The sequence below is a fragment of the Odocoileus virginianus genome, chromosome 18 (assembly GCF_023699985.2).
Source record: "Odocoileus virginianus isolate 20LAN1187 ecotype Illinois chromosome 18, Ovbor_1.2, whole genome shotgun sequence".
NCBI lineage: Eukaryota > Metazoa > Chordata > Mammalia > Artiodactyla > Cervidae > Odocoileus > Odocoileus virginianus.
The window spans coordinates 56,942,126-56,952,606 of record NC_069691.1 but is presented as its reverse complement, the minus strand read 5'-3'; the positions used below and the strand labels follow the sequence as shown (position 1 = coordinate 56,952,606).

General features: G+C 39.5%; 1 long non-coding RNA gene across 1 annotated transcript; it reads left to right on the top strand.

Moving 5' to 3' along the window:
* The first annotated feature begins 5,147 nt into the window (after positions 1–5,147).
* Positions 5,148–10,275, top strand: LOC139039448 (uncharacterized). Its single transcript, XR_011492711.1, has 2 exons — positions 5,148–5,346; positions 9,856–10,275. It is a non-coding gene; the product is annotated as an uncharacterized lncRNA (long non-coding RNA).
* The last annotated feature ends 206 nt before the right edge of the window (positions 10,276–10,481 follow it).

Below are 10,481 nucleotides of genomic sequence, written 5' to 3'. Positions count from 1 at the left end.
TCTCTCAGCTCCAATGCTTACCCCCACCCACCCCAACCCAACGTGGTACAAGCCTGGTTGTTTGGGAAATGTTTAGGAGACAGTCCCCAGCTTTTCCCAAAACTAAATGTATTTTTTCTCCCAAAACTTAAATACCAGGTCACCTTTATCAGACTTCAGCATGTAACAAGTAGGGCTTGGCAAGCCAGTGTTAAAATCTGCCTTCACTCTGGAAAGCACCACAGTTCCTGATACCTTCACTTGTTACAGTTCACAGTTACCTAATCATTACTCTCCCTTTAGCTTCTCTCCATAAGAAAACAATTAGAGGGACTCCCAAGTAGTAGTTAAACTATGGGCTTAGAGTTCAGATAGACTGGATTTCCTGGCCTGAATCTGTAACCTCGTTAGTGAAGCAATCTTGACTGAATTATGTAACCTCCTAAACCTCGATTTTCTCTCCCATTTAATGGGGACAATGTGATAGCCATAGACTCCATCTCATGGGCTTATGGTAATTCTTTGAGATCATGTCAACATGTGGAGGTGTTAAGACAGGTCTGACAAAAGTACTCAATAGATTTTTAAAACAGGGACTTCCCTTGTGGTCCTGTGACTAAGACTCTGTGCTCCCAAAGCAGGGGGCCTGGGTTCCATCCCTGGTCAGGGAACTAGATCATACATGACTCAACTAAGAATTCGCATTCCATAACTAAAGATTCAGCATGCCGCAACTAAAGATTCAGATGCTGCAACTGAAAAAAAAAAAAAAAAAAGGATCCCTACATGCCTCAACTGAGACCTGGAAAAGTCAAATAAATAAGTAAAATAAATATGAAAAATATGAAATTAATTAGGGCAAATACACATTTGTTAGACTCAAACCACACATACTCCCATATGCTATGCTAGGTTTTGAATATAATAATTATACTTACTTTTTATAGTTGTGCTTTGAGTCAAGAACTAGGCCAAGGACTTTACAGCTACTATTTCTATGATATAGGAACTGTTGAAACTCAGAGAAGTTATCTAATATTTCTAAGTTCATTTGTGAAGTCAGGATTTAAATTAGGATGCTCAGGCTCTTTGCATTTACCAAATTGCTAAAATCCTGATTATTGGGGGAAAAACTGTAAAACTTCATTCATTTGCCTTAGTGTTTAAGTGGTAACTTACTAATTTTATACTCTTTCTTACAATCTTCATAAAACAGTGGCCACACATGGGCCATACCTTTGTTTATCTCCTTTCAACTTGTATGCTTAATGGCTTTATCCAAGTCTAGTGCAAAAGAAACTGGTTACCTTCAGATATTCTGTCAGAAAGATTTACCATCAAAGTGAAAAGCGACTCTGTTCTACAACTGTGTGTTAGTTTGCTAGGGTTGCTGTAACAAAGTACCACAAACTGATGGCTTAAACATCAGAAATTTATTATCTTACAGTTCTGGAGACTGGTTTGAAACACAGATGTTGACAAGATTGGTTCCTTTTGAGGACAGTGAAGGAAAGATCTATTCCAAGTCATTCTCTTAGGCTGTCTTCTCCTTATGTCTCGATCCTTTATGCGTATCGCTGTGTCCAAGTTTCTTCTTTTTATAAGGACTCTCATCTTAGGCTATTGCAGCCCACCATAATGGCCTCACTTTATTTAACCTTATCATTTCCCTAAAGACCCTATCCTCCAAATAAGATCAAATCCTGAGTTACCGTGGTAAGGTTAGGATTTCAATATCTGAATTTAGCAGGTGTGGCACATTTCAACCCATAACAAGCTCATTGGTGAGTATATGCTTTATCTGCTGCAGAGTTTAATAAGTGTGGGTTGAATTAGGATACATACCATGAGCTTCAATCTGTAACTTAAAGGCCATTTAAAAAAATTTACTGTTTTTACTTTCTCTGTTACCTGCTATGCTACCAAACCTATCAAACTTTAGTCCTTTCGAGGCAAATTCTTTTTATTTGACACTTTTCATTTCCCTTTATAACTTCTTAGGGAAGGCCTTGGATGCAATCTTAACATAAAATGTAATCCTGTAGTAGAAAATGTTGCTTGCTTACCCTGAAGTCATTCCCCCCTAAAAGGTTCTTTCATATTGTGACAGCTTGTCCCCAAAATGCCAGATAATGTTTCCCATTTTGATAATTTTTTTTAACAACTCAGGGCAAAATTTCAGCATCCCTAGCCTCTGCTCAGATTCTGGTTTCACTAGCCTAGATATGATAAAAATGTGTCCAGACATTGAAAAATGTCCCTTGAGAGGACAGCAGAATTATTTCTATTTGATAAGCATTCAGGAGTGGGCATATGAGGCCATGTATGGCAGATGGTAGACACTCAAAAAATGATATTTTCCTTTCCTAACATGTCCATAACTTTAGATATCCTCTAAGTCTCTTCTAGCCTCCTTTATTTTCAATAATTTTTGTTCATTAAAACTAAATGCTGTCTTAAAGTTTCAACTTCATCCAGAATGTGTCCTGAAGATGTACTGTTAATCTCTCCAGGTCTTCTGAATACTCTACTAGACATTTCTTTTAGATTGGCTAACCTTTACCTTACAACGAGTGCCTGTGTGATAGTTGCTTCAGTCATGTCCAACTCTTTGCTCTGGCCTGTAGCCTGCCTGACTTCTCTGCTCATGGGATTCTCCAGGCAAGGATACTGGGGTGGGTGTCCATGCATTCCTCCAGGCGATCTTCCCAACCCAGGGATCAAACCCGCATCTCCTATGTCTCCTAGCCTTGCAGGCAGATTCCTTACTGCCGAGCCACTGGGGAAGCCCTCACCTTACAATAAGCCTACATAATTGAAACTTACAATTTTATCCTCTCAAAAGATGTCCTTTCCTAATTTTATTATTTTAAATAATAGATTGACTTTTCCTAGTCACATAAATTTGTGAAGTATAAGTACATACAGGCTACTTAAGCACTCTCGCCTCTGGTGGACCTAAATTCACATTCCATCACTTATTATGGGCAAAATATATAAACTCTGAACTCATTCATACACATGTAAGTGTAGTTTTGAGGAATATAAGTTATATGAAAATGACATAATTATTAAGGCCTTAATAAATGTCAGCACTGTTTTATTAGAAATAATGAGGCAAATACTTTTATATAGAGTAGTTTCCTATTTACCATTTAAAAGCTGATATAATGAGTAAGTTACATTAAAAAGCATCAAAGCAGATAAATAAGTGTGATGGGATCCTAGAGAAAGAATAAGAAATATTAACATTAAGTATATGCATATACTTAATATATATAACTTATATACTTAATAAATATAACATTATGTATAACCATATACTGTACTATCCTGGTTATTTATCATATATTTATCACATGTCAGGAAAAATCTGAACTTTTAAGTATAGTATATTGAGTATATTCCACTTTCTGAGGAAGTGGAAATAGTACTAAATGGAGAGAGCACCTCTAGCTGTCAATATTTATGCAACCTTAAGTGGATCACTTCTTTATATGCTTTGGCTTATTATCCACAAAATTGGATAATATCCCTACCTCATTGGGAAAGACAAAATGTTTTGCATGGTTTCAGAGACAATCTACTTTTGGCTAAATGGTATCTTGGCTGAGATATAAAGATTTCCCCCAACCAAGTTGTGACAGAGGGCTCAAACATTTGATGATGCCCATTTCATCAGTAAGACGGTCACTATAGCATATTAGCCTAGACTAGAGAATCTTAAAATGTCAATGGAGTTCAAGAAGATGATTTCTTTGGAGTGGTTAAAATTAGTTCTAGGGTTTTATTGGAGGCAAATGTGCATGCGTGGTAATTCACAGATTTTCTAGGAAAATCCTAAATACTGTAGAAGCTGACTCTTCTTCCTAATGCAGTGAGCATAGGGCTGCTGAAGCTCAGATTCACACATTCTACACCTTTGTTATACCCTGTCCTTCACTAATCAGTGCTAATTTTGGTGATGGAACACCCTCTTGCTCTGCACTTGTATAGAATTTTGGTGCCATTCTTCTAGTTTCTAGTACGATAAGTTCCACGTAGGTGGAGAAGCTTCTCGCATAAATTGTATGCCAGCTGTAGGGAAGGAAAAAGAATGTTCCCTCCACCTTTCTGAGTTCTTAGCTTAGACCCCTGTGATAAAAGGCTATTGACTAGAGAAAAACAAAGTTTATTAATATGTATATACATTAATATATAGGGAAAAATGAGTAAATCCCTGAGGTAACTTAGAATGCAGGCTTAAATATTATCTTAATAGAGAAAAAGGAGGGGGATATAGGCCTCTTAGGGGAGACTAAATGATTAGTAGGAAAGATGAACAGGCTCTCAGGAGAGTAGATAGGAGGTATGATGGTTTGTGACAAAGTTTGTCTGGGTGCGATGTCAACTTGTAGTCTCCTCGCTGGTGACAAGAGTCAATTCTCCCGGTTGATGAATCTCCACGGGGGGAGATTTATGACAACTGAATTCTTTTGGAGAATCTGTCTTTCAGCAGAATCTGTCTAAGGTGAGTTCAGAGAAGGCCTTTCCCTGCATTTGCTGTTTTTCAAGGGCCTAAGGCTCAAAATGATCAACATATTAAAGCGGCATATGTTGAAGTGGCATGTTCTGAACTCCTGTCATATTTTGGCATGTTCTGCCATCTTTCACAATCTTTCTATATTAGAAAAGGCACTTGCAATCTGGACTCATTTTTACCCATTTACCCCTTTCACAGAACGGATTGGGAGGTTGGGAAACTAAGGGCAGACTGACTTAACATATGAGAAGTTCTGCCCTAAATAAGACAGAAGGAGCCAGGAGTCTATGAAGCTACGGCATTAGAAGATGTAGGTAAGAGTCATTGTGAGTACTTGACATTTGTCTAAGCAACAGCTTCTCAAACTGGTATATGTTAGAATCACCTGGAGAGCTAATAAACAATCAGAGGCCCGGTATAGTCAGCATGTCTTGAACTCCTACTGTCACATTTTGGGATGGCATATTTTGCCATTCTTCACAACTTTTCTCTGTTAGATTCAGAAACTAGAGTGACTGGTGAGCTGCTTGTCTGGTCTGAAACTGTGTGTTTTCCAGGAAACGAAACCACCATCTGCAGCTCAGAGGGTCCTAGCCTGGCTTCTGAATCTCTACAACACACACCATACACAGTGCCTACTGACATTTGTAAATCCAGGAGGCAGTATGGGCCTCTCCCGTATAGTGCTAGGAAGGTCCCTTGGAAGTCCACATCTTTTGTTTGAAGAAGCAAGAGAATGACATATTACTGTACCACAAGACCCTAATGCCCTTCGAGTGAATCTTCTGAGGATTCACCAGGTGGAAAATTTCATCACGAAGTTCGAAGAAGAATTTCCAGAGGGAGTAAGATTTGTTTAAATCTGTACACTGGATTTGATTTCTAGAATGGCACTGGGAGTGGGGGATTGATGGGAGCAGGGAGCAAGGAGAATGAAAAGACTGCCTTTCTTGTTACATGCTAAAAGCTGTCACTTAAGGGCATGTGCCTTAATTATTCCTCTTTCATGCATGGGTGCCCCGTTTGCTGAAGGGGTTGTGAAAAGTTGCCAAGAGATAAATTCAACTGTTTATGAGAATCATTACAAGTTTCTGTGTTTATTTTCCTGGCACCCTCCAAGATCTACAGTTTGGAGCTGAATAGCTGTTCTCTGGTGCTTGCAAATAAAATGTCTTAAATATGTTTAAATATGTCTTAAACACATTGTTTGGAAAGTGTACCTACCCAAGACAGAATGTCATTCTAGTATGAGGGAACTTGTAAGAAGAAGGAAAGGACATGTTATCATTTGGCGACTGCTAACATTTATTGTGTGATTGGGATAGTGTTACATTTTCTCAGTGCTGGTTATAAAGATGGTGTTTAAACGGGCAGTTCCCACAGGCTTCTGACCAACTTAGAAGCATTTCTCTTTCTCAGGTTTCAGCTACTACCTCCCCTAAGAGGGAGCTGGAAAAGCCAAATAAGAAGACCTTTGAAGCCACACAATGTCTGGTCTGTCTTGGTGAACTGTGTTGTAATATAACTGACATTATAGCAGAGAGCAGGATAATTCATGTCAAAACAATTCCTTGTCTCATTTATACCAGGGAACAGAATGTACACTGCTATACTTTTGGGCAACCACTGGTTCCCTGACTAGAGAAGATGACGGCTGAATCAACTGTTGACCTAAACACTCTACCAAAATAGCTATAGCACAGTTTATCAATATAATATTAAAAGGATGAGTCTTTCATTCAAAAGGATAGACTCTGTGGAGTTCCCTGGCAGTCCAGTGGTTGAGACTCTACAATTTTAGTGCAGGTTCGAACCCTGGTCAGGGAACTAGGATCCTGACCCACGGCACATGCCCCATGGCAAGGCCAAAAAACGGGGGAAAAAAAGCAGTCAAACACTATACAGACAAGTGGGCATGGATGTGTTCCAATAAAACTTTATCTACCTAAGAACAGGTAATGGCCAGATTCGGCCCATGGACCTCAGTAAAACAAAAGGCATGCTCTGATGTTCCTGTTTTTCTTTACTTCTACTCCCAGCAGTCTATCTTGGGGATCATAAGAGGACATTCAGTCTGGTTCTCCAGCATGTGTATGGCTGAGAAGCCAAAGCCTAGCTATCACTGTGCTGGGTTAGCAGGACTATGACTTACCTATCGAGCACTCATCTGTGTTGAGAAGCCATTTCTCTCCTATAGTCTTTGAAAGAAAAGCATTTCTATGACCCTCTGGTTAGTTGGGAAGGGAAAGAGAAGGCAGGAGAAGTCAGGACTGCCACGTTTTGTTGTATAAGGACAAAAACAGTTGCTGGGACATCCTATGAATTTGGGGAATAAAAGTGTAGAGATTCAATGGCCTCTCTGCTAAAACTGCTTAAACTCCTGAAGTTGCTAAAGTGCCTCTTTCTTTTAAATTGAGTTTTGACTTTGAACCATTTAGCTGAGGTGTAGCCTAATCTATGGGCTTCCCTGTTGGCTCAGATGGTAAAGAATCTGCCTGCAATGTGGGAGATTTAATCCCTGGGTTGGGAAGATCCCTTGGAGAAGGTAATGGCTACCCACTCTAGTATTCTTGCCTGGAGAACCCTGGCAAGGGTTCAGAGGAGCCTGGCTGGCTGGGCTACAGGCCATGGGGTCATGTTGGACACAACTGAGCAACTAACACTTTCTTCACTTTCAGCCTACTCTATATGGCTCCGTCTTGGGTAGTCATGGTACATTCTGAAGGCATCAGATTACCTTACATCTAGAACTATTTGCCAAGATGTGAAGGAAATTTTGCTTAAAGAAAGTAACTATTTTGGGGGTCTCTGCAGCCAGGCTCATTTCAGACTTGTGTCTAAGACAGCAAAATGTCAAATGCTAGGCAAATCATGTATTGTGATAAGACCTGATGAACACTTTAATTCAAAAGAGTGAGCTGAAAAGAAAGAATCCAGGGGAAATCATCACTTCCTCAATCTGATTGAAGGTTGAGAGGGATCAAGGAAAATTTCAATAGTTTGGAAACTAGTCCCCAGGAAAACAATGAATAAAGCCTGAGAGAAAAGAAAGCAGGCCTTGATGATTAGCTTCCCCTGTGGAGAGAGTCTCTGCCACTTGGCTCCCTTTGATGAGATTACAGACTTCTGAAACTTGTTCCCACCAGGAAAGTAGACATGTTGAAAGAACATCCTTCTAAGTAGGCAGGGAACACATTCCTCACTCTTGGGAAAGTATACTGTTTTGCTCTCTGGAATGACTTAATCATGTTTCTAACCCTGAGACCACAGTTTTGCTTCAAGAGGTTCTGAGCCAATCTAGTCTAAATTGAAGTTCAGATTCATTTCAGGAAGTTGCAGGGTTTCTATCTTTATACAATATTCCTCAGTAGGATGGGGAACCTAATGGTTCTCTTATATTCCTCGCCCTTAAGATTGTTCCAGTATCATTTTTCTGTGGTCCCTCTGTGCCCCAACACATTGGCTGGGGAATGAGACTCCAAACTAACTTTTTACTGATTTAGATATCACAACCTAAGAAATAACTTCTGCTTCTTCTTCCTATGGTCTCAATTCTTACTCTACCAATATATTGATACTTCAACTTATACTCTCATAATTTAAGACACTTAGAGAGTTGAATAGGGTTTTAGTGTAGAGTTAAACTTCCCAGTCCAAGTGGGAAGTCCCATTCCTAACTTATGACCCCTAAGTCTTCCTCAAAACCATCATTGTTAGGAGAACTACTTGTTTGACTTAAAACTATTTTGTACAGCTTGTCTTTAATTCACATCCTCCACATTTACCTTCCCCTCGTGTGTCTGCCTGTCCCAATCTCATATATCTTTCAAAGCCCAGGTTAAATCCTACCATTTCCTTAATAATTCCTTAGACTAAAGATGACCATATAAATTTATAAACCCAGAAGAATCAGAATCTTAGTTAAATCCAGAAGAGGATGTACAGATGTTCTAGTATTATCTCCTCTTTTACAGATGTGGGAATGAAGACAAGGGAGCTCTGATAAGAAACCTGGCCACATCTAATATTTTGATATCTTCTCTAATGCAGCCATAACCAATATTTAATACATATAGTAAAACACTGCAAGTATGTTTGTACTTTTTTCTCTTAATTGTGATCTTTTTGAAGGCAGTGGTTATAATTTCTATGTATGATCTTGCCTGATGTTTAATACATACTGTGCTTAGTAGTACAATTGTGTCTGACTCTTTGCGACCTCATGGACTGCAGCCTGCCAGGCTTCTCTGTCCATGGGGATTTTCCAGGCAAGAATACTGGAGTGAGTTGCCACGCCCTCCTCCAAGGGATCTTTCCCAACACAGGGATTGAACCCAGGTCTCCTGCATTGCTGGCAGATTCTTTATCATCTGAACCACCCGGGAAGCCCAAGAATACTGGAGTGGGTAGCCTATCCCTTCTCCAGAGGATTTTCCTGACCTAGGAATTGAACCAGAGTCTCCTGTGTTGCAGTAGGATTGTTTACCAGCTGAGCTACCAGGGAAGCCCAGATACATATGAGGTTGTTTTAACTCAGTGCTGTCCAGAGAACTTTCTAAGATGGTATAAATGTTCTGTGATGTCTGCTCTGTCCATCACTAGCCACATGTAGCTTTTAAGCACTTGAAATGTGGTTACTGTGCCTGATGTATTAAATTTTAAAATTATATTATTGTAAGCACCTTGAATTTAAATCTATTTTACCACATGTTGCTACTGATTATCATATTGAATGTTGCAGCTGTTATTCATTTGCTGATTCACAGCAAGTGAGGAAAAATTATGGTATATTTGACTTGGTAATGTGTCAGTATTGTTTGAATCAGAAAAAGAGAGGCTTAGAGATGACATGGACCAAATCTCATCACCTCAATTAATATTCCCAGAAAAACGAAAGCATTAGTTTAAAGTCACATGTTTAATTAGGAAGAGAGCTGGCACCAGGGCCTAGGCCTCCTGGCTATAGTTTTTCTTTATTATCGTTTTCTTGTTCGTCATCATATCCTGATGACAAGATACGTTCATCCACAGGCCGGCGAAGAAAAAGAGAATTCTCTTTTAAGCAGAAAACAATGTAACTGTAATAAATCAGGGACCATTATATAGGTGTGCCCAGGATTACAAAATGAAGAGAGCTTAGTGGTTACTGAACCATGACAAAGTCCTCATACTAATGAATTACATTCCTCCAAGCCTTTGTCAAATCAATCAAAGAACTCTATGAATGAGATGGAATGTTAACGTCTGGTTCACCGAATAGAGATAACAGTTTCATCCAAAGCCTTAGTTACTCAAGCTTTTATCTCTCCCTGCTGTCCACTGATCCCACTTTATCCTTTTTTCTTGCTTTGCAGCTGTTCAATAAAGGAGAGATCTTACTGAAGAGCACTGGATGCAGTGGCGTGTAAATTACCTGGGAAGTAGAGAAGGCTGGTGGAAGTGAGTTATTTTGAAGCTGAAAGTGTGCTCCAGATGCCCCTTCTCTATACAGAGTCCTGATAATCTCAGTAGCTGCAGCAACCTTATAAGAGAAATAATTTGTGTAGAGACTGTTGGTTATCATGAAATAACAGAAGAAACTAGTTCCCCCAAACTCAGTGGGGTTCAAAACAGGATGTGACAGTTTTGGGGTGGTTGTCTTAAGAGTATTTTGTATAACACTGAGGGAAGGAAAAACTAAGACTAAACTCTGTAATATCATGATCTGTGACATGCATTTTGTTTCTCTGTATCTTTTCCCATTTCTGCAGGGAAGTAAAATGACACTGAACTTGGGTCAGAGTGTGTGGAATATTCTTCTTACTAACCTAATGGTTGTGCGGTGAGGTCACAGGTACAGCAAGTGTTTTCTTCTCATCTTGAGTGCTGCTTTACCTGTTGGTATGGCAGTAGTCTCAAAGTCACAAGCTTAGGTTAGGGTTTGTTCATGTAGGATTGCAAGTGGGAGTCAATGATCAGTCCCTTCCAAATCTTATTCTCT